Raw genomic sequence first — 6,660 nt, 5'->3', positions numbered from 1 at the left:
ACATTATTGTAATATTATTGACTATATTCCCTATGCTCTACTTTTCATTTTTGTGACTTATTTATTATATAAATGGGAGTTTTTACTTCTTAATCCTCTTTATCTATTTTGCCCATTCCCCTATCCACCTCTTCTTTGGCAACCACCAGTTTGTTCCTTGTAATTAAGAGTCCATTCTTTGTTTCATCATTTGTTTGTTTCTTAGATTTCACATATAAGCAAAGTCATATATTTGTCTTTCTGTTTCTGACTTACTTCACTTACCATGATATTCTCTAGGTCCATGCATGCTGTCACAAATGGCAAGATCTCATTCTTTTTTAATGACTGAGAAAGATTCCACATTTTCTTTATCCATTCATCTCTTGATGGGCTCTTAGGTTGCTTTCATATCTTGGCTGTTATAAATAATGCTGCAGTAAACATACGGGTGCATATATCTTTTCAAATTATTGTTTTTGTTTTCTTTGTGGAGGCATATTTTTTTAAGAGGACAATAAAAGATGATCCTGTTCCTTTTCATGTCTTTAATTAGAATGATTTTGTTGTTCTAGCTGCATCAGATCTCTTCATTGCCTTTACAAATGTGCATCATTTTCTTCACATCTCTGTGGGAATTCCACAACACATTTAGAGATGGAAATGTTGTCTATTACTTTCTAACTTTGGATGAGCAGTAATTTGAGTAACTGAATCTTCATCTTCATCCTTTGATTATTTTTTTGTTTAGGTACAAACACATAAGTATGTGCATGCACAAACATTAAGTTAGCCAAGAGAAAGTGAAATAATAAAGCAGTCAAAAGAAACAAATAGTGTAGCAGCTATGGTGAAATGCTGAGGGCAAGGAGAAATGCATCTGAATCTTGGTGAAATCATAAAGATTTTTCTTCCGTGGCTTACAAAAATGTAGCAAAAAATTAAAAGAGGTGTTGCTAAAACGTAATTTTTAAATCTTACTATCCCCATTTGTGAGCATTCAGAATGAGAACAAAACAACAAAAAATCCCTTAAAGTTTTAACTTTTAACCTAGTATAACATTCAGGCATAAGGGGTGGGAAGTGGAGGTAGGAGAGAGGTTTGTATCTCTAATGTGAGGTCTAGTTCTTATCTTTTCAATTCTATCCTTGTAATCAATAAATCGCTGGGCTTGGTGATAATGCATGCATATGGAAAAGGGCTGATTTATTTTCATGAAGAGTATTAATGGGTTGCAAGAGAGAAAAAGTAATTAACTATAACTTCCAGCCTTGTAATAACCATAAACTTATTAAACCTCTCCACAGTAATATTTAGAGAATACTGAGGCAGTATGTCTTTGAAGATCAAGTTGTGCTGGACTTGCATGCAAATATTTAAGAAGTTAATTAAAATACAAATTATTTTTGAACTCTGGTTCTGGTTATATTGTAAGAGTACATTCTAATTATTAATGAAGCATCCAAATTTTCTTCTTTTTTCCTAATTAGAATTTCTGGTTATGTCTGTTTGAGGGCATCAAAATTCAGTCCTACTACTAGACACATTGGTATGAATTGCAAAGTTGGAGAAAAAGTTTATTTTAGTACTTTCATTTTTTTTCTAATAATAAAACTAACAAATTTACCCTTTATTCTGAGTGTCCTATTTTTATGTTGAAAATGAAATCTGATATTTTTAATGTCAAATAAATGCACTTCCATATTTTTGCCCATTTTCAGGATATTAAGAAGCAGATGGACCTCAAGCCTATAACCACAACAGGATAATTAGTGATTCTAAGCTATTTCATTTGATTACCTTACAGCTCATTATATTAAATTTTTATGTGTTAGTAGCTGTATCACTATTGTAATAAAATTAGGCATTTTACAGATCATCCTGAAATATCAATACAGATGCATGTACATATAAGTTAAAATACTTTGCTTCTTTGATATGTATCAGTATAACACTTCAAGTATGACTATAGGACCTAAGATACTTATCATTCTACATGCATCTAGTCCACATTTTAGAAAGAAACGATCTATACTAACAAATATTTGTAGGGAAGTCAATAATTAGCATCTGAAATATTTATATTTTTATTTATGTAGTGATTTCATTTACTAATTTTTTTTTATCATAGTTAAATTTTAACAAATTAATTATCTATGGAACAGTATTTGCATTTATGCCTAAATATAGGCAAGTAGCATAACAGCAAATTCATGTCTTTTGTAAACATTTTTCATTGAAGACATTTGTTGTACATTTGTACAAAATGAAATATTCTCAAAAGAAAACAAAAATTAACGGAATGGGTTGTATGTTAATAGTCTTAAGCTAGAACAATATCTTTTACATCTTAGCTTGTTGTAAACTTTTAGTAAACATTCAGAATTGAATTAACACTTGGGAAAAAAGTTATCATTAAAAGAGGTCACCAGATATCTACTGAGTAAGAAATGCCTGAATTCTCCAACATTAGTGATTGTGTGGTGTCAATTTGATCACCCAACATCATTTGAGAACTCTCCATGAGCCATTATTATGCTTGATTCTGAAGATTTAAAAATAAATGAGATGTTCACTGCCCTTGAGACTTCTTTCCTAGACATGGAAAGAAGGAATAAGGGGAAAAAGGAAGAACTTCATCATTTCTAATATGGTATGAGTTAGTAGATTTTTCTTTTTTGTAAAGGACAAAATTCACATTGTCAAACTAATAATAGTTAGCCAACCATGTTATTTCACATATAAGAAAATTGATGCTCAGAGATTAATTTTTTTCAAGTTTGTACAGCTTGCTATTTGTAGGTCCAGAATGAAAATCTCTGTCTTCTATAGACCTAAGAATCTCAAGCAAATGTATAATTATAGATGCTAGGAAAAGATATCTAGATATGGAAAAACTTGTCCCTTTTTCAGCTGCTTTGACTTTTGAGTCTGCAATTAGTGTCTAAATGTGCTCTACTTTAACCCTTTCATCCTTTTACTTGATGTTGGTTAAATATACTCTGACTAGATTAAACTCTGTTGTAAACAACCCTGATTTCTTCCTTCTTTATATTTTTTTATAGATTTATTTATTTATTTTAGAGAGAGGGACAGAGAGAGAGAGAGTGAGTGGGGGGAGTGACAGAGAGAGAGAATCTCTAGCAGAGTGTCTGCCGAGTGTGGAGCCTGACATAGAGCTCAATTCCAGGACCTTGAGATCATAACCTGAGCCAAAACCAAGAGTCGGACGCCCAACTGACTGAGCCACCCAGGCACCCCTTTATCTTTTATTAGAGGTGTTTTTTTTTTTTCCAGTGCATTCTCAAACTTTATTGAGCATATAAATTACCTGGGGTTTTAGTAAAATAAAGAGTAAAATTTAGTAGTTCTGGGAAGTGACCTGAAATTTTGTGATTTTGATAAATTCTTCAGTGATATTGATGCTTCTCATCTGAACATCATTCTTTACTGAGTAGCAAGGCTTTGAAAGAGCAAAATGATAGAGTTATTGCTTTACTTTAAAGTGGTCCTTCCACTCCTTTGAGATTTGGAGTAGTCCACCTTGAGGGAGGCTGCCTCAAAGCAGTTAGGTGGATAATGAAGGCTTATGCATAGCTGTAATAAAGAGCCTTACCTGTATATAGCACAAACTGAGAACAAAATCAGCCGTTGGACTTCCATGATTCCCTTTTCTCAGTGACTGTTAGGTTTTTGGCACACATCTAAAATTACACAGCCAAGAAAAAGAACATTTTCCAAACATCATTTCTGGTGTTCTGGATTGACTTTACATGAATAAACCCTAGGATTATGCCTTTGACTAATTATGCAGCAGCAGCTAGGATTTATTCAGTCAATAAGCATTCATTAAGCTCAACTACTTGGGATGCATTGCCCTTATTGCTGCATAAGCAAAAAGAAACAAACAGTGGTGTCACTATCTCCAGGACGCCACAATGCAATACACTCTGCTAATTTGACAATGACCTAGGAATTTTATATTTATCTCCATATTTGGTAGCAAAATAATGTCATTTACATATTTTCTTTATTGTTGCAATGGTATTATATGACTGAGGTAATGGTGGTGGTATGAATATAAATCTTACAACATGTTCTTCCCACCCCCCCCAAAAAAAAGAGAAGAGAAAGAAAGAAAAATAAAACTATAAATATCCATGCTCTTAGGATAAATATAAGAGGCCATCTTCAATTCAACTTTCCTGTAAGTGAAAAAATAAATAGCACATTCCACCAAGGTATTGACCGTGCTCCATCACATGTATTTATGGAGAATAAGAACAATTTGAGAAAGAGATCAACATTTTCAGAATACTCAGATGTAATTGTGAACAAAGATAAATAGCAAAACTGTTTCTACCAAGGTTACATGAAAGGGTTAAATATGCAAGAGCTCAAAAAAATATGCAAGAGCTCAAGGAGCTGTGTACCTATGAGCCCTTCCTGAGGAATCTATTAGAAGATGAATTTCATCCAACCAAGAGACAGTAGGGGCAATGACAACAAAAGGAGTGACGGTAGACATTTTATATACTTAATTCTAGATTGAAGACTAAAAGGAATGTATGGATGAGGGTGGAATAAAATACGTTATATGATGTATGTAATTTGTGTCTGACAATATACTGCAACCAAAAAAATGAAACAGGGGAAGAGAAAATTAGCATATGTTTATTGACGTTGGTACTAGCATTAGATACACCATTTAAGCATTCCATTATAGTGCTCACTTCAGCAGCACATATACTAAAATTGAAACGATACAGAGAAGATTAGCATGGCCCCTGTGCAAGGATGACATGCAAATTCGTGAAGTGTTCCATATTAAAAAGATAGTATACCATTATAAGTCAACAAAAAAGTTAGTAAAAGGTTAAATAAGAAAACAGGGTAATGTTTTCATACAAAGGTAACCAATAGAACAAAAGTACAAATCTGCCTAAGCATCAAGACAAATTTAGTGAATAAAAAAACAAAGAAACATGTTACCTAAATAAATATCAAATGTAATGAAATGCATGTAACAGCTATATCAAACTAATATAATAATTGAGACAAATATATCACACCAATAAATGTGACTAGAACTAATTCATCTATTAAAAACATTTTAATTTGCGGGCGCCTGGGTGGCTCAGTTGGTTAAGCGACTGCCTTCGGCTCAGGTCATGATCCTGGAGTCCCTGGATCGAGTCCCGCATCGGGCTCCCTGCTCGGCAAGGAGTCTGCTTCTCCCTCTGACCCTCCCCACTCTCATGTGCTCTCTCTCATTCTCTCTCTCTCAAATAAATAAATAAAATCTTAAAAAAATTTTTAATTTGCTTCACAAAGAAATGACTATATAGCTTATAATATCCACATTTAAAATTTTTCCCCAAAAAGCTAAAAATGAAAAAAATGCACAAATGTATATCAAACAAATCGTAGCCATAACAAACCAAGAGTAGTTATATTGATATCAAAGTGGATACAAAGCTAAAACCATTAAACATGAAAATATGGACATGATCTATGGGCATAAGCCAAAATTTATAATGAAAATATAAAAATTATAAATAATAGTGAATCAAATAATGCAATAACAATCTTTATAAAGTAAAACTTAAAAATGATGCAGGAGAACATAGAAAGTCACTAATAACTGGAGAACCAAAAACCTTTTATCAGAATAAATAAATTGACACTGAAATGTATATGGAAAAATAAACATGCAAAGATGGACATAAAACCAATTTTAAAAAAGAAAATCTTTGGAAAAGAATGAACCTAAAAGGGATTAAAATACAGACACTTCATAATTAAAACAGCATGGTTTTGATGCATGATAGACATGCTAACCAGGGAAATAGATGTCCAGAATTACACTAAAAAATATGAAAGTTTAGTATGAGATAAGGATAGCATCTCATATCTTTTGGGAAGCAAAGGCTTTTTAAATAACATTATTGGAATAATTGGCTAGCCATTGACGAAGGATAAAATTAGATCCAAATCTCACACCATTATACAAGGATAAACATCAAAGAGTTCAAGGCTGTAAATACAAAAACATAAAACCATATAAGCCTTAGAAGAAAAAATAGGTGAAGTCCTCCTTCGTTTGACTGTGTGGAAATGCTTTCTAACTATTAATAAAAATGTAGATGCATAAAAGAAAAGATTGACAAATTTTACTTAATAGAAATAAAATCCATGCCAAAAATGCCATAAAAAATAAGAGAAAATAGATACTAAGAGAATGAAAAAAAAAAGCTGCAAATTGGAAGGAAATATTTGCAGATAACATATCTGAAAAAGGCTTTTTTCCAGAATATATAAAGAACTCTCAAAAATCAATAGTAAGAAAACAAATGACCCAATTAAAAAAAAAATCAAAAGCTTGAGGTACTTCATCAAATAGGATATACAGAAAGCAATTAGGCATATGAAACAAGTTCAATAATATTCTGAGCTATTAGGGAAACACAAATTAAAACCATAATGAGTTATCATTCCACACCTATTAGAATGGTTAACATGAAAAATGCTAATAATACCCAGTGTGGGTGAGGATGCAGAGCAAATGGGCCTTGCATAAATTGGTGGTGGGTATGCAAAATGGTACAGCTACTTTGGACAATGTTGTGGCAGTTTTTTACATAGCTAAACTTATACTAATTCTATTTCTCAGGAATTCT

At 32.3% G+C, this 6,660-nt stretch overlaps 1 non-coding gene across 1 annotated transcript; it reads left to right on the top strand.

Moving 5' to 3' along the window:
* The first annotated feature begins 4,705 nt into the window (after window positions 1-4,705).
* Window positions 4,706-4,812, top strand: LOC123836325 (U6 spliceosomal RNA). The gene has a single exon (XR_006788939.1). It is a non-coding gene; the product is annotated as a U6 spliceosomal RNA (small nuclear RNA).
* The last annotated feature ends 1,848 nt before the right edge of the window (window positions 4,813-6,660 follow it).

This window comes from Mirounga angustirostris, unplaced genomic scaffold (assembly GCF_029215605.1).
Source record: "Mirounga angustirostris isolate CCGP_5_RB_7025 unplaced genomic scaffold, mMirAng1.0.hap1 SCAF_7, whole genome shotgun sequence".
NCBI lineage: Eukaryota > Metazoa > Chordata > Mammalia > Carnivora > Phocidae > Mirounga > Mirounga angustirostris.
The sequence above is the reverse complement of the archived record's forward strand: the minus strand, read 5'-3'. Positions and strand labels throughout refer to the sequence as shown.